Below are 23,866 nucleotides of genomic sequence, written 5' to 3'. Positions count from 1 at the left end.
GTGGGAAACAAAATTGTTGGACCGTATCCATCGATATTCCAGTACAAATTGTCGCAGCACCAGAATTACATTGCAAATGAATGCTAATTAAGATGCTGGGAAAAATTCTATCATCACTGAATAAAGAAACCAGTGCACTTGTATACCAACGCTCTACTACTCTGACCACACTGAGGATGAGCAGCCTTTTATGTGATACAGTTGCTGCCACAAATCTTTGCACGTCTGATGCTTCGTGGCAATTGCCCAAGGAGCAGATTCAGGTTCTTGCAACGAGCGGTGCCATCCTGCACATGGAAACCAAACAAAGCCAGCAGTACTTCAGATGAGCACAACAACTGGAGTCGTCCAAGAAACGCTATGTAAAATGACCTGGATTTCTCTCAAGGATGGCTGTTTTTTACTGCTGGCATTTTTAAAGCAATTAGAGACCATTCTGTTACTACCTCCTTGTCAGTCATTTTTGGCTTTGGTTTGCTTGGTTTTTTTCCCCACTTATATTGGATATTCAAAATAATTTCTCATTGCCTATACATTGATCTACCTGTTTCCAAAGCAGCTGATGAATCACTTTGGGGTTTGATCACATACTGTGTCAATACTAGGCCTATTTATGGCATGTATACTTAAGATGATAAACAGGGCAGGTTTTGCAATGGTAATGTGGAACATAAGAAGAGCCCAAACAAAGAATCCCATTGACATAGCTATGTTTTGGATCAGGCCCACTGTGAATCTGAAGACGGAATAAGAAGCAGGATGGCTATTCCCTTCCAGAAAATATGCAAAGTTCTCTGCTCACATACAATGGAAACAGTTTTACACTGATGTAGATCATGGTCCATGGATAATCAGCCCACTATTCACTTCCCCAGCTTTGCGGAAGCGTAATCAGGAAAGCATTATGAAGAAAAACCTGCCCTGCAGGGATAGACTTGCTTTAATAATGTTTATGACTTGTCCATATTGTATTTATGTCTGGAAGTTGATTTCCTGGGTTTTCCCACCCTTCCCCCAACTCTCAGCCCCAAGGACAATGTGCAAGCTGAACCCTCCGCCAGGATCAATGGGGAGAGCTCCATGACTCTGATGGACAGCGCTCCGCTTCTGCGTGCTCAACATCAGACACAGAAATAATGCTGATTTTACTGAACACACAGGTCAGAGCTCACCTTTCCCTGAAGTGCCTGGTCCAACAACAAGCCCACATTTCACAAATTAATGGATCAGGACCGCAAGTGCAACACTTTGTTGGCTGCTGGCTGCCCATCTCACTTGTCTTGAGAACAGTCCAGATCCAGGCCACGGACGGCAATAAAAGAAAATGATCTAAGGCTCCCCCAGCACCTGCCAGGCTCACCATTCTTATTGAGCCTTACAAATGTGCCATCAGTACTAGCTCTTCTAGAGCCATCAATCTTAGTCGCCCAAATCCATCACAAAACAAACCCCAGAGAGAAACCAATCTGCAGAGCAATTGCAGAAAAACAGGCTGGGAGAAAACCACAGAGAGATTTGCTTCATCTGTGCGCCCTCAGACGCATTCCTCAGGCAGAAATTTGCTGGGTTTGCTTTTGCTGTGCTATTCCACTCCGCTTTCACTGCTCATTTCTGGAAAACCTGCCTCGAACTTCAGCATTTTCCAATGCTTTCAGAAGCCACCCAATACTAAAGCCTGCTTTGGCTGCACGGCTGTTAACATCTGATGGCACCCAAAGGCATGCACTGCAGTGAGATTTCCAGGAGGAAGTTGCATCCAATAGGTAATTCTTGTTCGTTGCATTTGGTTGGTGTCGTTTTTTGCTGTTGTTGTTGCATTGCACCGTTGTCAAAAGGCTTTGACTACCACAGCGTAAGGCTGCAAAATTTCCCAGGTACTGCTAATTCGTGGTTGCCTGTTTGTTTAGACTCAAAGCTGCCCGCACCCAGGGATGGCTGAAGTCATCACACAGAGCCCTGCAGACACATCCCCTCGCTGAAGGCCCATCGACTGGCAAGGGATCAGCAGTCCCAAAAACAGAGCACATCCAACTTCAGCACAAACACCCCGGGATGAGACAGGGCCAATTACTGCCCATTTTGGACCCAGCCTGTGCAGAAGCACAGTGGGTTGGGCTCCCTGCACCCCAGGCTGCTCTGCAGCTCCTCCGAGCCCCAGACCTCCCTCCTGCTCATGTATCAATGCTGCAGAGGAGAAGGTCAATCTGAGACACTGAGCCTGGCAGAGCTGCAGAGGCTGCAGCCCAAGGGAGAAGGATGCTTCTGTTCACAGCCCTGGACACCCCCTGACTCACGCAAGGAGCCCAGGAGCTGTGTGCAATGCATCAGGTGTGTGCAAGCAAGCAGAGGCAGGTGCAGGGGAGCACCTACTGCTTTTCTGCCTCGCGCTGCACAGGACTTAAAGCTTTGCTCCCTTTTATAATGCTGAGGTTCTTCCAGAAGACACAAAATACACAAAGAAGTCGTTTTTTCACTGTCCTATGCTCCACTCAGCACTTGGATTTCTCTGCAAGAAAAGCCCCTGACATCCACACGGTTTCTTTTTTATTTACCTTTTTTACCTTTGCTTATCTTCTACAAAGAATTGTAACCCAACCTCCGTTTAGTATAAACCTAGCTAGAAACAAAAACCCTCTCGATTCCTCTTCATTATAAATGGATTGTCAATGTGTTAAATAAATCAGTGAAAATGGAAATCCAAAAATAAATAGCCATCCTGCTGTTGCTATGACAACTCAAATTTTTTTACCTGGACAGAGATTCTATGTTTCACCGTTAGCAATGGCTGAAAAGGAGGGTCACGTTTTTTTTTTTTTCAAATCCTGCCTCATTTCACCACCTACCCTCAGTGTAATAATAGCAATTATTTGGGGTTACTTTTTAGCAAACGAGTGAAGATCAAAGAGAGGAGCTGTTTTTCATTCGGGAGAGGAGAGAGACATAGACACACGTCCACAACGCAGCTCAAGAGCAGCAATCAGCACAGAAAGGACAGAGAGCATAAGCACTACAGCAGCACTGCAAAGGCCTTGAGCTGCCCCTGCTATGCTAAACACGGAGCACACTTAAAAGAAGATTAATGTAGTTTAAATCCATATTTTGGCTCATACTGTAAGGCAGTTTTACTCCGCTCAAAAGCAACGTCTCAGAGCATCAGCACGAAGTAAGCATTTTGCAATTTGTGCTGCCATTCACAACACTGAGATGCGTGCCTCAGTGACCCGCACTGGAGCTGCACACCCAAACCCCTGCCTGCTCCTTACAGCAGCAGATGTGCTGAAAAGCCACAGTAAGGAAGCCCAAAGAAGCAAAGAATCAGGGCCACGTGCTACAGTGAAACCAACTTCTGGGTTGCCTCTGCCGTTTGTAATGGGAATGAACGCTAAAAAGAGGGAAAGTGAGCAGAGGGGAGAGGTCCCTATCACAAGGGCATCAGATGCTACAGAGCTGGCATCACCAGGGGATCCCTTGGCCAGTGCAGGAAAGCCCAAGGATCACAAAGGTTGGAAAGGACCGCTGAGATCATCCAGTCCCACCACCAAAGTCCCTTGGAGCTCCTTGGCCTGGTTCTTCCTGCTCTACGTGGTCGACTTCGTGCCTCGTGTCCGGGCACTGGGTTCTGTGCCATCACCTCTGGGCTGGCAAACATGTCTGCAAACCAGGCTCTCCTTCACCTCAAGAAGAGACAGAAAAGCCAAAGCCTCTAAAAAGTTCCAACACTCAAAATGCCGTTTAAAAATAAAATTAAAATCTCTTGAAAATAGCGTCACTTTGGTAAGTCTCCATTGGCCATTTTCTTTGTAAAACGTTTACGGTCCTCAGATGAATTTTCCACCCAACACTGTCACGAACAAAACATTTTCTTCCATTTGGAACTTCGTAACCTGTTTCCAAAAAACCATTTAGAATCGGGAGCAGCGCAGAGCCACAGCCAAAATCCTCCATCAACCACCAAGAAGAAGTTTTGCCAGGAAGTGGCTTAATTAATCCCTCTAAACATCTAATGGCAATAAAACCTTACATGTTCCCTGAAACAGGCACAATAATCCTGGCAGGGAAACGCTAGATGCTCACAACCACACACCGTGTACCTGGCCACGTCAGGCATCTTTTACAACCGAATCTTTGCTGCTTTTTAAGTAACGTACATCCCAAGCAGCCCAAGTCTGCACCCAGCTCCTCTTGTTTTACACAGATACGTACACCCACATATGCACACACACTGGGATTGTGAAAGTGCTCTCAACAAATATGGGTGTTTGCATCCTGGCTTGCCCGAAAAGCAAAGCAGACTGTTCAAGCAGCAGCCGGTGAAAGCAAGCATTCAATTCTGCTCAGAGGCTCATTTTCCTCTAAATGGGCCTCTCAGACTCAGTGACAACTCTTCGCTGCCTGAGAAAAAAAACACTGGAATAAAAAAAAAAAAAAAAAAAAAGAAAAAAAAAAAAAAAAAAAAAAAAAAAGAAAAAAAAAAAAAAAAAAAGGAACCTATTTTCCAGTGCAAAGTAATCCCCGTTCCATTGCCATGGCACCAGACATCCGTCTCTTTCTTCCATTGACCAGACGAGGTCCTCCTCAGCCCCTTTGCTTCTTTAAAACAATTTTTTTTGTTTTGTTTTGTCCGTGTGTGTGCGTGTGTGTGCCTGAATTTGTTTCCTTGGGAGGGAAAGGAGTCATTAAAGTATTAGTTTAGGTTGATTGATTCTTCGGGGACAGAAGAGAGTTGTGGGGCTTTGTAATCTCTGGCATGATCTGAAAACAGAGGCTCTTCAGCATGATACAATATGGAAATAATAAAAGGAAGACGCAGCTTGCCCCTCAGACAGCGCAGCGTACCGCTGGAAGTCGAATCTCCTCCGTGAACTTTGTGATTTCTTCAGAGCACAGTGAATATTCATGAAATGAAGGAGTACAATGCCATCTCTTTTGGCTACAGAGCAGCTTACACAGGCGGAATCATCCTGACATGCCCTTCACCATGGCAGCAGCTGAGAACCTGCCTGTGGGTTGCAACAAAATGTATAAACAGGGGAAAAAAAAAACAAAAAAAAGCAGTCACCAAAGGCAGCAGCTCAGCTCTGCCCCCATTTCTGGATGCCCACCCATCCCCAATGCCACCTCCCCAGCTACAGCAATGGACTTCCAGCTCTTCCAGCGCTGAGAAAGCGCTGCGTTGTGACTCAGCAGCTCCCGCTTTGTTGCAGTAGATTATTGGATTGGTTGATTTTAAAAGATGTATCTGATTCCGTGCCCGTGTTTCTAGGAAGCCGCGCGCGGGGGATGCTGCGGTGCCTTCTCAGCAATGATTCAGCACCTCGGCGGGATGGGGGGCAGGGAAGGAGCCCCCCCCTGCAGCTGGATCCGCTCTTTGTGCCGACTGCTCTGCACAGGAGAGAGGACCTGTGCTTACCCATGGGCTGGGGGGGGGGGAAACGAGAAAATTCCTCTCTCATGGAAGGATTCACCTTTGGCTGAAACTTATTTACGTGGCTCTTTATAATGAATAATCCTAACTAAGCATCCTGTGTGCCTTCCCTCCTGACAAGACAGATGGCTCAGAACTGCCTGATGCCACGGTTCGCCTTTTTTATTTCATAAAAAATAAAAAATAATAATAATGATCAATTTTCTGTGGCATCCGCAGGCCGGTGCAGAAGGAAGCAGAGAAAGGGAGCAAACGTACACGCAGCGCACACCCAGCCTGCGCTGCCGACGCGCACGCGCCAGCACACGGACGCACGCAGAATTGATTCCCCGTGGCTCCTGCAGTCTGATCAATTTTGCATTCAGTGCAGACCTGGAGTGAATTTATTACACTTCGGAAACTTTCTAGCAGAAGGGGAGATGGATCCATTATGGCACAGCCCAGGGCTTCCATCAGACGGCTCCTGCAGTGCTCGCAGTGCTCCCCCCAGGGTAGGAGGAGGGCACCTGATTTAAGAGCTGCGTGGCCAGCATTAAGGCTCACCCGAATGCTGCTGGTATCGTGGCATTTCCCAGGGGCTCCGTGTGGCATGGAGGCCCCATTATGCCGCACTAACTTCAATACTGAGATTGCAAGACACTGTAAGAGGGAAGAGGAAGGGAGAAATGGAGAGGTAAGGTGACTGAAAGCACACAGCAACAAACCAGCTCACCCTGAGCCCAAACCATTTATCAACCCACGGTCCATCGTCACCTCCTTCTACCCAAGACCAAGATGACTCCTTCCTTGGTCACACACCGCAGCGTTACCTTGCCACATTCTGGATGCTTTACCTTTGACATCCCATAGGAGTCCGCTCCCACTCCAGTAAGAGAAATACAAATCTTCCCCCACTGACAGCTGTGGAACTGACTTCTGTCTGGCACGGCCCTGCAGGACAGCAGACACACGTGAAGCCAGAAGAAATCTTCCAAGACAGGGCTCCATTTCAGGCTCAGGACTGGCGAGACCCTGGGAAATAGGGGAAATGTTCCTATTCCAGGAAACTCCGGGCTCCAAGAAGCTTCTCCAGCTCATTCTGCATACAACAGTGGCTTCTGCACCCACGTTCAAGCCCTTCTGCCACGTGAAGCCAGGAATTACAGTAAATGGAGCCCAGGAGGAGGAAGGAGAGAGAGGACTTCATCTCATCACCCGACGTGGAAAGGAGGGAGAGCAATAAGGGAATGCTACTGCCTTAAGGTGGGGGGCACTGTGAGCTCTCTCTTTGCCTTCAGTTCTCGTTCAATTTAAATCCAGTTTGTAATTCAATACCTTCCCCAGAATATTTTCCTGCCTCCTTTAAAACGTCTGGGTAGAGGTTATGAACTCCAATGTGATTACTGCTGCAAAAGAAAGAGGAATACGACGGAGCAAGATAGCAGATATTAGACAATTAGTCAGGAACATGTCTTTAGCTCAATGACCTTTATGATTAGATTCAGTTTCTGGAAGATGAAGCTCCGATATGGATATGAAGTTGGCTGCTTGCCTCTACCTCTGCTTTGAGCCAAAGAAAATCTCAGTACCTACACCCAGAAAAACACCGCAATTCCCCAGCCCAGAAGTTTCGATCCTAATCTCCCTTTTCATTTTCTCACCACCACATTTGCTCCTGGCTAACGACATCGTCCATGGCAGAAGCATCGGGCACCTGATGCGATTCTTTTTTTGCCTGTTGTCTGCTCGTGCACAGCCCCTACTAAGGATGCTGTGGGAAGCAGAGCTCTCGGCAGCCTGCTACCCATCGGGGTTTGTATGCAGACAAATAAAACGTACGGCAGCACCGAATCAGGACGGCAGCGTTTCACACCTCGTCTTCTCGCAGGCACCAACGGCGATGCCAGGTGCCAGACAGGGGAGAACCAGTCTCCTCCATTGTCAGCCCTGCCAAACACACTAAAAATAGAGGAGACCAAATATAGCTGAGCTGCATCCGGCCACGCACAGATCGGCACGCAAATTAACTGCAGCAAAAGGGCTGCGCTGGGGCGAACCTGATCCACGGCGGAGTTACACCGCGTGCTGTGTTAATTCCAAAAAGATCTTTCACCGGGATAATGAAAACGATACCACTGCAATCACATTCGCCAGAGCCCCATTGTCTGTGCTGGTCTGCAATGCTTCCACCGCAGCCAATTCCTCAGGCTGCCAGAAGAGGGGGATCACACACAGGGCTGACCGAAAGGGGAGTTTGCCACCACAACCAGTTCCCCTTTAACAGTTTCGTGGGTTGTTTTTGTTTTTTTTAATAAATTTGATTTTGCCCTTTCCCCCTCCAATTCCCACTGGCAGAAAAGCAGAAGGAAGAAAGCCCTCTTTTCCAAAGCTCTCCATGCCATGGGAACAAGCTGCAGCCAGCGGGGTAAGTTGATAACATCGTAATTTATTGTGGCTTAAGCAGGAATAGTGTGGTCTTAAGTCAAGCCATGCTAAATTAAATAAAACGTTAAAATTTAGTTCCTGAGATGAATTAATAATGGAAAAAAGGGAATAATAATGAAAAATAATGGGGCTCCTAGCAGTTTTCATGGACCTCACTGAGGTTCTACACAGAGTTGCAGGGAAGCGGTGCAATGCCGAGAAGCAGAGACTACCCACAGGGGCAGGAGCAGAGATCAGTCGTAACAATCCTGTTCTTCATTTTCTGGAGAGAAAAGCAATCCAGCACATGGAAGGGACCAAGCAGAAACTGTGCCAGCACCACCTGAAGCGGGGAGCCCACCAACCCCACAAGCAGCTGAACTCTTGCAAGACATGGTCAGAGCCTGAAGAAACCGTACTACACCAGCAAAACCCCTGAGCTCCGTATGAAAAGCCACCAGCAGACAACAGAGATGTGTTCACCCCTCCTGCACCACCAGCCCCCACCTGACCTGCTCCCATTTCCCTAACCCACACGTGCCAGGACATCGAAGCAGCCCAATCCCTGCTTCTCAAACATCCCAAAATGCTCACTATGGTGACACGCCCTCAAGGCACTCCACTAGAGACACCCAGGAGCTGCAATCAGATTGACATAGCTTCCATACTGCTTTACAGCGATGCATACTGTTTGAAGAGCAAAAATGCATAATCCAGGGGAGACTGGCATAGGTGGGGTGGATTGGGAACCCAAATCCCATAGGCTGCCATGCAAATCTCTGTCACAATCCTTAGCTCCTTCGTTTTCCCTTCCAATGCAGCACAGCTCTATGCCCCAAATGTAAACTCTTCATACAATGTGGGCCGATTCTCTGCTGATACAAACGAAAACCAAGCAGGGAAGTCATGCTGGATTATTCAAACCCACGTGCTTCCCAAAAAGACCTCCCAAAAACCAAGCCCTGTTTTCACAGAATCACAGAATTGCAGGGGCTTGGCAGGGACCCTCGTGCAGAAGAAAGAAGCTGGTATCAGACGGAACCCAGACAGACCCCGGGGAGCAGGGGAGGAAACGCAAACCAGCGGTGCTGGGAGCACTGGGGCAGGCAGCTGGGAACCCGGGCAGGACGGGGCACACCCACTAACCCCGAACAATCGGATGAGCAATCTTTGTCGGGAACAAAAGACATCTGCTGAGTAAAACAGGAATTGACTCGGAGCAAGGACAAAGCCAGACGGTATCACATGACGCGCCAGTCTGTTCCAGCAAGATGCCAGGGTCAACGGCAACTAATGCACCCAATAAGTCAAGAGGAATCAATAATGCTAAATAACTCAGCGTCTTCTGGTTGAAGCAAATCAGTGCAAATGCAGTTAAAACGTGCTGCGTGCTCGGCACAGCGCAGAGCGGGATGTGATTGAAGCCCGTCATGTGACACCTCGGCGCTGGCGGCCCGAGGTTCCCACAGCTGCAGCAAAATGTCTTTGCTGGCTCCATGCGTGCACGGGGCAGGTTTGAATAGGGGTTTGTTCTCCGTCTTTTTGTAGAGCCCTGAAATGGGAGGAGAGCGGGGAGGCGCTGGGTTTTTAAAAACACATACACAGCACCCACGCAAAGAGGCTGTTTAATAACAAACCCCGCTTCCCAACCACCCCCTCGCCGTTGAAGCGCATCCCAGCTTCCAAACGCCGTCTGTGTTTGTGTGTGCACAACGCATCAAGAGACGCGTGCTCACCTGAATCAGCCGGCAGCGAGCAGCCAGCAAGGCAGACGTTACGTGCAGAAACCACCGTGCTGTGAGGAAGGTCTGAGCCTAAAACCCGGGCGGGTCCTCATTTGAGTACATGGGCAGGTAGTGACAGCACAAGGGGGAATAGTTTTAAACTAAAGAGGGGAGATTTAGGTTAGGTATTAGGAAGAAATTCTTTGCTCAGATGGCGGATGCCTCATCCCCGAAGCTATTCAAGGTCAGACTGGATGGGGCCCTGGGCAAGCTGGTCTGCTGGGAGGTGACCCTGCTTACAGCAGAGGGTTGGAACTGGTTAGGCTGCAAGGTGCCTTCCAACCCAAACCATTCTGTGACTCTGTGACGTCCCTGAAACACCGCTGTGCTCCGGCTGACTTTGGGCCAAGTCGCCTGGCCCCTCTGTGCCTCAGTTTCCCATTTCTCAAACAGGAACTGCATTCCACTTTGGGGATGCTGTGAGATCAAAGCACTAAAAAAAATAGGACACACCCTGATATTAGAGTAATATAGGCCAGGCAGAGCCTACATTTACATGAGAAGAATTATTATATTGGCTTAACCCAATTATCATTTACTCAAAGTTATCTGCAACTCAAGAAAGTACATTAGCTGACGTTAGCTGATATTTCAAAGATCTTTCTTCGTCCAAGGCAGGCTGGGCACGCAGGTGACCGTGCACCATCATTACACAGCATGGCTCACTTGCTTCAACCCCTCGTGCTGGATTGGCAGGAGTTATCCCAACCAGTGTCCTTGCAGCTAACACGAGGACTTGCTTTGACACCCCCTCCTTGCTTTGATTTCAAGCAGAGAGGACACCCCTCAGGGAAGCAAGCTCAGCTCCTCACCCAGTAACTTCTCTGGCCACCTATTACTCAGCACAATGATTGCACTTCTGTATATTGAAAAAAATTAGCATTGATTTTCCCTTATTGAATCTCACAAAGCTGTGGAATCGTTTCTGATGTTTATTAAGTTTCATATTTGGGGGCTTTTTTAACTGGATTTTCCTTCTAAGAACATTCGATCCAGATGAGAAAACTGCAAAGAACAAAACATTTAAAAGTTTCGGTTTCTGGTTTTTAACAGACCTTCTTCTGTTACTGAAGACTGCAGTGTGCACCTTTCTGGCCACGTTCAGCCGTTCCTGGAACTATAATGTGAATTTTATCGTTCATTTCCTTTATCAATTCTGGGAGAAAAGTACTTGTATTACAATACGAGTAGGACTGCTTGAGTCTCCTATCAGTTCCAGAAGCCTGCTGGGCTTCTGGGTGTAGGTTAGATGGCACAGCCCTGTGGGGAAAACCACAATCCGACACACGTGAATGAATTCTACCCAACTCAAATCAAGAAATACAGGAGGGGAAGGCGGCACTCCTCTGCAATCCACGTCTGAGGAAGTAACTGAATAGGAGTAATCTGAATCAAAGAGTAACAAAATAGCATCACAGCACACATCACCACTTTCTCTGACATCTCTCTCACAATCATCCAAGTGGTTCATTTAACCTGCTCCTAAGTGCTGCTGGGGAGGAAAATGCAAATTTTTATGCAAGCAAAAATGACTCATCACTTAACAGGAGGATCATAATCCAAGTCAGCAAAGAAAAGTAACCTTGGTAACTTAGATAAGCAACAAAACCATGAGTAAAGTGGAGTACACATCCAGCCATGGAGCAGAAAACACAGAGGAGTTACGTTACTGGGCAAAAAGTCAGGCCTTGGCTGCAAGGAGCTCACAGCCCAGCACACAGCCCTGCTGCCATCACAGCACCCAGCGCTGAGATGCAGATCTGTGCTCCCTGCAGCAACAGCCTCCTGTGGGACAGGGCGCGTGGATGGAGCGGTGCTGTCACGAGGAAGGAGCAGGAAGCGTTGAGATTGCCCCCATTTGGTTCCCACTTCCCCATCCTCTCAAATATCACAAAGCATTGCTGGCCTTGGTCATTCACACACAGTCCTCCGTCCCAGGAGCAACCGCAATCCAGGACGTGCAGGTGGAGGAAGGAGATGAACGCCTCTCCAGACATAACAAAGCACACAACACACACAGCACCCTTTATACAGCAGGAGAAGGGAAGGAATTAGGAAAGCTAACACCAAAGAGGCCCCAGCACTACTCTGAGCTCTGCAAAGCAGCTGGGTGAAGGATGAACAGGACCGAGCACGGATATTATTGTTATTATTTATTATATAACATCCCATATTGCTGCATTTTCAATTCACCACCAACCACCTCCTGGAGCACTCACTCTGTCGCTCCATTCTCATGCTGCCCTAGTTTTCCAGCTTTCTTCTATCTAGGTAAATATACGTGCCCCATCTCTGAAGCAGCCGAGTACCTATTATATCCTGCTGCTTCTCCCTTGCACTTATCCTATTATGCTATTACAGCTGGTGCAGGGTCGTGTGTTTTCTATTTTGTGACATAATATTGTGGGCCCAATTCCACCATCACTAATACACTATATAATAAGGGTGAGACGCGCAGGAGTGCTGGTAAGAGCACTTCATGTGGCAGGAGTCAGGGCTACAAATGGTGAGGCTGCTATCACTCGGCAGGAACCAGGATCTGCTCATTCCCACAGACACTGCTATGCCTCCCATTTATATACAAATTACCATTTTATGTCTAAAGACAGTACCGACCTAAAATAACAACCACAGCCAGTTAATCTGTGCAAACAGACACAACTTGGATGCATATCAGAGTGAATAACCCCTCTCTCTCTGCCCTTGGAGCAAAGGAAAATCTTATTCCAGTTCTGTTCTCAGCCCCTTCCACTTCTGCAGTGGGAAGCACCTGACCAGCAAAAGGGAAAAGGTGCTGGAGGAATGGGCGTCCTCCTCCTGTCCCAGACTTCGTGCAGAGGAATTTCTGTGAACTTCTGTTCTTAAAATCTTCAGATATTGTTGGAACAAATTCTAAGTGACCTTCTGGGATGCTCTGCAGTGGTCATTGGGTCCAGGAGGAGTTTGCTGGGCCGGTGTCCGCCCGTGTCCATGAGGGCTTTGAGCACACGCTCATTGGGCAGCTGAGGACAGGGCAAATTCCAGCTCAGTGACAGCCCTGTACTCTATGGGTAGAGAAAAGTTGATCAGGAGCTCCAAGTGAAATCAAAAAGCACTGAATGAGTGAGGATTTAGCAATTCAGGCCGTTCTCCACTAAAAGAGCAATGCCGCTTCTGAGCCCAAGCTGGTGCCTCCTTGCCATCAGGTGATAGAGGAGGAACAGGTAACTTGCTGCTACACCTGCAAACAGAGGGAAGTCAAGGAGCAGCGGTACCACACGCAACAGAGCAGACCTGGCGACAGCGAAGGCTTTATCCTTTCATCTCTGCCTGAACAAAATACAGCACAGGTGATGAGTACGGCCTGCAAGATCATCACGCAGTCCCCGTGATCTGCTCCATAAATGTCTGGGCTTAATTCTGCTGTAACTGCACGTGTAGAAGGCACCAAGCACGACTGGGTGCTCATTTACTGAGCTCTGTAGCAATGAAGAATGACAAACTTGGAAAGTAATGGGAATTAAGTGCCAGTAATTAAAACCACCATCTGAGCTAAAGCATGTATTCTGTTTTAAGAAAAAAGTCGGCTCCTAAATCCCTCTTTCAAAATGCTGCTTTCAGAGATTTGCCTGCAGCCCTAGAGGAAAGCCATGCTGCAACTCCAGGCTTGGGAGCAAGAGCAAAGGTCCTGGACTGAGACTGACATCATGGAAAAGGAAGAACGAGCTCATTTGTACCCTATTTAAAACTATAAAATGGCTGCAAAATAGCATAATTATCGATTCGTTAAGGCCTTTTGTCAAAATCTTCATTTTTTAATGTGGAATATAATGAGAATATAACTGATATTATAAATATTATGGTGAATACGTATCTTCTGTTATGGTTATAGTGAAAGTCTCCTGCTTATCAGAGAAAAAGAAGAGATAGGCAAGTTGATGAAGAGCAAATTCTGCTTTTGGATTCCTTCTCCATCCCTGACTTTTAAACAGGCTGCTCTAATCCGCCCCAGTGAGAGCGAAACGGGGAAATAAAGCAGTGAGGCCAGTTTGTCATCCTGAAGGATATGGAAGCTACAGAGCCAAAGGGGACCAGGAGAGCATTAGAAGAAAGTGAGAAAGGAAAAGGAGGGATATTTGTGGTACTCAGGGGCTTTTGCTCAGATCAGCCCCATCCCTATGCTCAGAGGATTATCTGCACTGAGATTATTCTGTCAACTAAATAAAATAATAAGAAACCCCTTCATAACTCCAGCTAAGTGAATTAACCACCCTCTGCCTGGACCAGACTTGGGGAACAGGCTGAGGAACTCCTGTATTTCTTCCTGGGCCCAGACTTGAAGCCTAAACCAAAACGTGGTTCCACTCTCTAGGAAAACCCAGTGGTTAATGAATGCTGTTGACCTGATAATGACTTTCCTGGCATAGCTGAAATAGGCTTACTGACTAGGAGGGATGCAAAATGCAGTATCAGTTTACTGAGTACTATTCCAATGAGTGCAGTGGGTTTTAAAATAATGAGATTATCACAGTGAGCTCACTTTTGTCTATCTACCGTGCCATTTGGTGGCTGATTCCAGCCAGCAGCTTCTTGTTTAGAGGGTGAAAACCCCACTGTAAATAAGTAGATATGGGATAATCCACACATTAGGAAGAGCTTGATCCAAATTCCACTGGAGTTCCCTGAAAGACTCCTACCAGCTTGCTGGCTGTTGGATCAGCTTCCAGAAGTTAAACCTCTCTCATTTAAGACTCTTCGGAGGGAATTTCTTTCTCCCGAAGTGCAGATTGCCTCTTACTAAGCACACTGCATTTGACCAAGATTTGACTGGTGAAAAAGTTACTAAATCTCATCAGCTGTTATTTTATCCAGAACAATCCTATCAGCGTATGAAAGTAGTGTCATTTCCCCCCATCACCCTCTAAGCCGTCCTGGGTGAGGGTCCAGACCAACTCTCTTATAGTGGAATTGCACTGATGTTTTGCCACAAACTATGCAATCCTATCACAGCATCATGGCTCCATAAACGGCACCTTACAGAGACCTTGACACCAATTTCCCTTTCCTTACAACAGGTTTGCATGTCCTGCCAGTGTCAATCTTTTCGTAAAGCCAAAATTGTTTCCCAGCAAACACATTAAGCTTCGGGCTGCACTGAAATCCATCCCGAAGACTCCAAGAACACACTCACAACTTGCAGTAAGTTCACAACCTGAGCATCTTATGTTTTGTTCAACAGTTCTCGTGGCAAGCACAGCCATCCAAACTGAGGAACAAAATCTGGAAACTGCCCTTTAAGTGAGGGACTCAGTACTAGCACAATGAAAAATGTATTTATAGAACTCCTGCTTGTTGAAAGAGCAGAAATGTGAAACCTACTGTCTGAGGCAAGCACCACTTTGCACAGCTATCCCTGCTTTTTGATTCTCATCTTGTTTTCCAGTTCCCTAAAATATTCACAGAGTTTGGGTGGGGAAATGGGGCATCATATATTCATTTCCAATCAGTCTAATGACCTTGCTTTATAATCTGTAATAGGGAATACCACTGAATGGGAATGATATTACAGTGAGGAACAAGGCAGGGAGAGATGAGAATCAGGTTTACAGTTTCTGTTTTCTTGTAGTAAAATCAGTTAGCATCACAGTCGATGCCCATCTTTATGGTGGATTAGTTCACAAACACATGTGAAGTCCCTCTTCTTCTCAGAGTCAGCCTGTAATGTCACAGAAATGAAATTATGTTGACACTTCGTAAGCTTTTTTATCTACAAATGTGCATCCTGGGACTTTGGGGCTTGCTAATTAATCATAGCTACCTTGTCCAGCAGCCCTGGGACTGCGCTTGGGATCTCCAAAAGTAACCCAACAATTCTGTATAGCCTGGTCTGCGGGGTCCAAGACTGACAGCCAAGACAGACCCCACTCCTCTGAGATTTGGGCGCTCCAGGGATGCACAGTGCACACTGACCAACACACTACACCCTTCTCCAAACAGCAGACACTGGCTTGGGGCATCACCGTTCACCTTCTACTAATTGTGGTGACTCCAACGTTGGCCAGAACACGCAAAGTAATTATAGCTTGACCTAGAGATGGGGGATTTGGGGTAAGTCTCCATTAGCAGCACTGTGTCACGTATCTGGCCTAACTCCAAAAGAACTATTACACCTATATATCTCAGCACTGCTCCAGGGAGAGAGATCAGCTCAGGTCCTCAAAAGTATAAAGCCACTTTAACGTGGCATAATTAGCCTCTGCATCATCCAGGCTGGTCCTGCTTTGAGTATGTGAACTAGCCTGTCTGCAGTTTGTTCTCTATACATTACCGATACCCACTGAGTGGAATAGCCAGCTGGTGAGTTCAGGGGCCAGATCCAGTTCATGAGGCAGAAAATCTGGTCCCTGGGGAGGCTGGCTGATCAACAGGCCAGCCAGACTAGTATTTCTGTGCGCCTGCTTAAGTGCGTGAAAGGGCAGGACACAGGTCAGCAGCACTTATTAAGTTGCCAGTAAATCGGGACATACATCAGACACATACCAGTGGGTTACACAAACACATGTTTACAGAGCTCAGCTCAGACATAATTTCAGCAACTTCAACCAGACCGTCCTCGTGAGCACAGACACACCAGTGCAGAACTATCTGCAGGATTACGGACTAATTGGGTGCGCAGCCAGCCCCCATATGATCCATACATTAAGGGAGAAATTAGCATTTGATGTCTGTTTCGAATTGCAAGCAGCCCTGCTGCAATTAATCACAGCTTGGTTGACAAAGCGTACTGCACTGAAATGACAACATGCATTCTGGGAAACGAACACTGTCATCTTTAGCCGCAACAAGTTTATTTTAAACCTCAGAACAATGAAGGTTTGTCACCGAGTCCCTTGCCTGATCCGTTCTATGAGCACAGCCCTTTAAACAAGTAAGAAGCAGATGGCCCAAAAGATCATTTACCAAGGTTTAGATTTCACTGTCACCTTCTGGAAGGAGGCTTCCAAACCAGGGACCTCTGTCTTCCAAGCGGGTATGTTGCCTTCATGACTGAAAGTACCGAGCCCATTCATTTGCACTAAGGGCAGAGGGTATATGCTATGTGATATGTTACCTTTCTATGCCCATTTAATTGTTGAACACTCACAACATGATTTTAGTAACTACAAAACTGTGTACTGGATTTAGTTACTACTCATTGGATAGTTCAGGGTGGATGAGATCTCAGGAGACCTCCAGCCCAACCTCCTGCTCTACACAGGCTCAGCTTTAAGATCAAGCCAAGTTACTCAAGACTTGATTCAGTTTCTTGTCCACCCCATTGTTTTCAGCAGGGCATAATCCTCTGCTGGTAATCATTACCACCATTTGATTTCCATCACTCACTGGGCGTCGCTGAATCTTAATGCCAACTGAGCAGTTTTCTGAGCTGCAGTGTCTATCTGAATTACTATTTTTCACCATTCACCTATTATTTATACAGAATTCAAAATGTATAACAAAGGCAAATGAAATCACTTGACACGAAGTCCTAACTCAAGCAGTTAATCAGCTTATTTCTCAACAAATCAAATGAAACAAGAAAGTTAAATGAGGGAAGAAGAACCATGGTTACAGTGAAAACACCGCAGCAGTTTATGCAGACATGTGGCCACTGTTTTGCTAATCTATCTACAGCCCTGTAAAACTGGCAAGAAAAAAAACATTTTTTGTGCTCCATGCTAAGTGAGCTTTCAGGTGGGATTTGCAGGTCTAGAAGGTAACAGCTTGGCAAAGGGTGGAAGGATTTCCTACACGCAGGCAGGACTATGAACCAGAGATGGATACCAAGGTAGGTATCATTGGTAGAATGGAGGAAGATACAATCAGAAACAAAATCTGAAGTAAATTATGTAGAAAGAACATGACTTCCAACTGACTTAACTGCACTCTCAGAATTTAAACTTAATGTTGGCACATTCCTTAGACACTTGGAGCCAGATTACATATGCTTCCCGTGCTCTCTCAACTGATGATATCATCTCCCCACACAGCACGTTCTGCAGCCTCATCATCTCGTTCCTTCGTCCTTTGGCCAAGTCATGCAGGACGAAGTTGGACAAGACAATGAAAACCTGTGAGGGACCAGAAAACTATTAATGGTACAGAGGTTTGGTTTTGCTTTGATAAAAGCTTGAACAGGCCTCTGAACCTCAGACAGATGACTGCACATTCAGCAGGAATAGAAAAAAAATCAGCCAGGATCTACAAGGTGACAAGTGTCTTCCATTAGACCTCACTCTCTCCTCAAACAGTGGATGAAAAAACAAGTGGCAGGTAGAAACACAGCTCATCTGTTGCCCTTTTTAAACTTAAAACTCACAGCCAGACCAAGATACCACTATAGTCAAAGTCAGCGTAAAGAAACAAAGTAAGTGTCCATGATTTTCAGCAGAGGCACACGTCCACCCTGACTAGCAGACTTCAGAACAAGCTATTCACTTAGAGTGGGAATTCCACACAAATGCTGGAGTAAGCAGTTGACTACATTTAAAGCACATAAATGAAACTGAAGTTATGCTACAAATAATTTTCCTACTGAAATCACCTTGTGTCACAAAGCAGAAATGATGTTCTGATATTTGAGTTCAGACTGATAACTGAACATATGAGGCCATTCTGACACAACGTGAAAATAGAGCCATTGCCCTGAACTAGAAAGAAAGCAACAATTGTTAAAAAAAAATTCTCTCTTTCTTGCCCAATACTGTCACATGAAAGTCTTCTGTTGTGGTTACAGACTAATGGCTTTCAAAGCTCTGTCTTTGTTAAATCACATCACATGTTTTGAATGAGGAAGAATGAAATCTACCAGTACAAAACTCTCAACCTCAGGGAAGACCAGACCAAGCAGGACAGAGCCCCTAATTGTTTTAGACAGGAACTTCCATCTGCCTTGCATCTTGCAACTGAAGCAGGTCTCCAACTGATGCTGAACATTGTGGCAGTTTTCATCAGTTTTCCCCTTACGCTCTCTGTATTCACAACTGTGTCAACAGACATAGTTAACCACAGATCCGCGCCGATTTACTGAAAACCAACATAATCTTATCCATTAGTAGAATAATTGTCTGGCTAGTCTTTCACTCCACACCTCTCGCCCAGCTTCCTATGGCTTAATGAGTCCCTCCAAGCAGGCTTTTCCCAGTGGAAGTTAACATATTCTTCCATGTCTTATTTTAGATGCTTCCTCTTTCAGTAGGTATTAACCAACTATTTTTCAACCTACTAAGCTGAAATCACTTTGCTCCTACTGAATAATACCTAGTACTACAACAAACCATACGTCAACCAGTGACATTCCCAGGGGAAGATGCTACCCATGATAAGCAAAGTCTATCTGGACACAAAATGTATTCTGCTGACTTGTAAAACTCAAAAGGTTGGCAAAAGTAGTGGGTTCCATAATCAGTGACTGGAAGTGGTTTTGTTTTACCTACATATGTCTTGAGTGTTAACAGGATATTGATTTGGAATTAGTAAAAGTTTGGTAATCCAGTGATTGAGCTTTTCCTGACCTGACTTATTAAGGCTGGGTCTTCTTGCACTTTGGTCAACGTAAACCTGCCATATTCATGAGCACATATTGCCATGAAGGCCATTGGCTGGGTGCGAACGAACACACTGGAATATAAGAACTGCCTTCTGATCCTCTACCAAGCCTCACTGACCACATTTATATGGGTGAGAAGAACAAGCACTTCTAAGGACCGCTAAGAGAAGTTCCAGTGGGAGAAAAGCAATGCTTACCTGAACCTTGGCATGGAACTGCAGCAGCAGAAGCAGCAGCAGGTGACATTCTGCACCTTGGGCAGGTTGCTCAGGGCACGTCTGGCCCTGACTCCCACCTTCAGGAGAACTCAGATGACCCCTTCTCCTTCCTGTCCACGAGGAATTCCCAGTGAAGTCATCAAGGCATTCCTAAAGGAAAAAAAAAGAAAAAAATGTATTCCTCCATAGAGAGGGACTGTAAGGGTTGTGCTTCACTGCAATCCCACATAGAAAAGTAAAATAGGAGTCTGGGTCACGAGCTGATACTCTGCACAACTTCAGGCTGTAGAATGCTCTGGGACAAAAAAGACCCTTTGTTGTTTTCTTTTTTTAATGTTAAAAGCAACATGAACACCAGTCACCTTGATGACTAAGGAGATAAAATTTGTTTTAAGAACACAGCCGAGCTTCTCCTCCTCTACCCAAAACAGTCCTCTCAGCCTTTACCCCACGGCTGTACCAGTTCTCCAGTCACCCCCCGTGAAACACCTTCTTTTTTTTGTAGCAAAACACTTCTGTGGGGCCAAATGTTGCTGCCTTTGCTCAGGCTAGACTTCTTTTTCCCCCCAGGTAGATCCAACATCTCAAGCATCAACAGTTCCCACTGACACTGTGGGAAGTCCAGACACTCCAAATTCCACCCCAGCTCTTCGGAGAGGATAACGTTTCCCTGCCCAGACCTAGCTGAAGGAAAAAAAGAAAAAAAAAAAAAATCAACTTATTCAAATATTTGTTGCTAGACAGGGAAGGTCAGGCTCTGACCTCGCTTCCACAGGCGTAAGGCTGGAGTAACGACTGAAGTTCGGGCTCTGCACCCCTGTGTCTGCCGCCAGCATGAAGTCACTCGGTGGGCATCTATCAGCACAAGTGTAAAAGGAGAGCTTTGCATGCATAAAGCGCTGCGAGATAAGCCCACAGCCTCAAAAAGCAAAGAAATGAGCCAGGCCTGATCCTGACGCTGCGTCAGTGGTTGCAATGGGACAGTTCGCTCCTTACACTGGAGTAAGGAAAATCAGGATTAGGCACCATCTGCCTCAAAGAGTCAACGAGCAGAATTGCTCTACATATTTGAATCCTCTTCCCCGTATCTTTAATCTCTTACACGCTCCAGGTTTTCCATTCAGCTCCGGTGACAAAAGATTTTGCAAAATGACAGTCCAGACTGAGAGAACAGAAATGACAACCTCTGACAAAAGAGATACCAAACTTTTATCGGCAATAAGTGCTCCTTGCACGCAGACACTGGTCTGCAGTGGTAAATATAAGGCAGATGTCGAATGGAAATTAAACATTGTGCTCTCAGGGTGGCCTCGGCCGCATTCAGAGCTTGATTTAAAACAAGGCCAGAGTTCTTTCATCATTTCTTCAAAAAGTTTCAGTTCTAAAGATATTCCAAACAGACACATACTTGACCTAGAACTTGGCAATGCAGGACAATGTGTGCACGTGAAAAGAAGAGTACCGGGAACGAACGGCAGAGCAAGTTGTCTGTGAGATGGACCAAGGGGATTCCTTCATCAAATCGCTTCTGTGGCAGCGTGCCGAGGGTTAAAAGTGAGTTCAGGTGAAATATCTTTTCCCTTTTCTTTCAAAGGAAATTCGTGGCAGTCGTTAATCATTTGGGGGATGCGGGCAGCTCGCTGCTCCAAAGCAGGAGCCCAACTGCTCGGCACTTTGAGGAGCATTTCTCTGCACCCTCCTGTACGACCCGAACCGTATCTACGCCTATGAAAGCATTCTGCCTGTTATTATCAGGCATAATAAAACAGCACCAGACGTTTGCAACAGCTTAGATATCCAGACTCGAGAAACATATATTTGAATGGTCTGAAGTGTTTCTTTTTTATAATTTCCCACAGTACAGCAGGTCTGTCTGAATAACGTAATAAGAGACTTCTAAAAATGAAGCCCCAAGACTGCTGAACATACTTCAGTTAGGAGAATAAGCAGAAATGTAAGGCTTGAAAAGACGCTCCTATTTACCAAATCAGTTAACGGCATCAGCTAAGCAGCATTCACTTCTCTCCTACTTTGTTCGATTTTCCAGGCAATAAAATACCAAAAGTGAAATTACTGGCTGATTTACCATTTGAACATGGAAACACGTTTGTGCTCTTCTCGGACGCCGCATTTTAGAAATAACTTTTCCCCCCCCCCTCCCCTGAACAATTTCACGTCAAACAGAGTAAAACAAGAAACTTCTGAGGCCGTGACTTTGTCACCTCCCCAGAGTTGGGGAGGCTGAGGAGCCGGCCTGCTCCCGCACGGCGACCAAACACAAACCCAAATGGCCACTCAGTCCTGACTGCATTTCTCCCCCCGTGAAAGGACGAAATCGTGACCGGATTTTACTTGTAGATGACCTGACAAACCAGCACTCTCTGGCTCGAGCAGGGCAGTCATTTCCCCTCCATTTCCCAGTACAAGATTTAATCATCTGAAACACAAACCTCCTCCTGCACTGAGATCCTTCCCAACAAAACCAAGTCGCAAACAGTCTCTCCGGCCTTTTTAAAAATCATTTTCAATTGCTTTAAAACACAGAATAGAGATGGATGGATGAATGGATGGACAGCCAGAGAAATGCTTTCAGTCATGCTTCCCCCCAACCCTTAAAACTGAAACGCATCGGTATCCAAATAGCAACAGGAAATTTTTACCTTGTGGCTAAATAGCTCACTGTTCACTTTGCAGCTGCCTCTATTTTTTTGCTGGGCAAAACACCAACACAAAAGTCTGTCCTAAGAAACCAAGCTTTTGACACAAGGGCAGCGACAAAACGCGAACCTACAAAGAATTTTTCCCCCCGTCCCGCCGTCACAATTCCTAATTTTGTGGGATGCATTGCTGGGCTGTTTATCATAACAGTGTGCAATAAAAAGGACGAGTAACTCTTGCAATTTTCTCCCTACTCCTCCCCTTGACAGGGGCCACTGATAGGGAAAGAGGCTCGGAAAAGCAGAGCGGTGAAAGGCTAAGAAACAATAGGCAACCATGGCTTTGACAATGCAGCCCTGAACCCTTCTTGCTCCCGCTGTGACACTTGCATTCAAGAGCAAGGGCGGCTGCCATCATAAGAATGGACAATGGCATGAGGAATACAAGGGAGAGGGGGGATAAAAAAAAAAAAAAAAAAAAAAAAGGGAAATCAGATGAATTCAGAGCTAAGATGGCAGAGCTCTCACCTTTTCCGCTTTTTTCGAGTAATCTGGATGGAGACGTCCCGCAGAGAAGAGATAAAAAGGGTGTGCTGAACTGTTGGATGGTTCTGAAGACTTCTGCATTTGCAAACGCATTTTAGAACTATTTGTAGGGGTATATATGCTGCATGCCATCTCTCTGTCTCTGTCTCTCTCTCTCTCTCTGTGTCTCTCTCTCTTCTGTTTTATGTCCTGCTATCTCCATCACACACCTCTAATAGTATGAAGACTTTCTGCCCATGTAAGTAAGTGAGAGTGTGTGTTCCTTAATGTTTGAATCAAGACACACGTCTGCATGCATTTCTAATCTAAGGAGCCTATAGCAGTTACTACAACTATCAATTAGTCAGCAATAGCATGAGATCCCCATGTGTCTGGGTGAACAAAGGTGAGAAACACATGCAAATAGTACTACAGCACCTGGGTCACGTACAGTAACTTAGCTAGCAACAAATAATTGCATCTGTTTCTGCCTTTTCGATGCTTCTCGCTCATTGTTATGTAAAGTTACAGGTTATTAATGTGAATAGTAACACAATTAGACATGGCATTGTATATTTTCATTTGAACAACACAGTAAAAGGAAATTAAGCTTAACTAGATGGAAATAAATGGCGACTTAAAGGCTTTAACCGAAAAGATTCTCTGATCTGCAGCAGTGCTTCCATTTTTTGATCAATTGTTCTTGAGTTAAAGATGCAAATGAAGTAGATGTATTTGGACATTTCATATATATTAGATAAGAAACTGATTATTCCGGAGGAGACAGAGAGGACGCCTAATTTCCTGAAGTTAAGTCCATAAAAAGGGTAAACTCAATCTGTTACTATCTTTCTTAATTAAGCGACTGTTACTTTTAAGAACATTTAAAGGGTGTTTTTTCTGCGATGTGTTAGACTTAAGCCAAACAATTAAGAAGAAAGATACGGTACCTTTGACTCTCTCCTTCTTCTTAACCTCAAAAAAAAAAAAAAAAAAAAAAAAAAGCATTACCCTTAAAAACGGTCAGAGGTATAAAATGGACTTTAAAAAAAGAAGATTTAAAAAAAAAAAAAAAAGGAAAAAAAAAAAATGAATGGAAGAGAAAAGCGATAAAACAGAGGAGCTCCACGATCCAGCAGCACCCTGACTGCAGCACGAGACGAGGCAGAGCGCGGCTGCGATCCGTGCGCAGGCAGCATTTCAGAGGTGGCAGTGGATTCTGTGGACAACGTTATTTACACAGATTTGATAAGAGCGACAACGGCTCCGAGCCGTAATTTAATTTG

General features: G+C 45.8%; 1 protein-coding gene across 31 annotated transcripts in view; it reads right to left on the bottom strand.

Moving 5' to 3' along the window:
- The window catches only part of LOC110387542, a 143,065-nt gene that overhangs the window by 76,663 nt on the left and 42,536 nt on the right, over nt 1-23,866 (bottom strand). For 30 of the 31 annotated variants that reach the window (XR_002432570.1, XR_002432577.1, XR_002432579.1 and 27 more), the window contains exon 3: nt 19,378-19,548. The gene's annotated coding sequence lies outside the window, so the exon portion shown is untranslated. Of the gene's footprint in view, nt 1-6,258; nt 6,437-19,377; nt 19,549-23,866 lie in introns of all 31 variants that reach the window. The other variant, XR_002432567.1, reaches the window with a different exon arrangement.

This window comes from Numida meleagris, chromosome 23 (genome assembly GCF_002078875.1).
Source record: "Numida meleagris isolate 19003 breed g44 Domestic line chromosome 23, NumMel1.0, whole genome shotgun sequence".
Classification (NCBI taxonomy): Eukaryota; Metazoa; Chordata; class Aves; order Galliformes; family Numididae; genus Numida; species Numida meleagris.
This window is presented reverse-complemented; position numbering and strand designations above follow the sequence as displayed.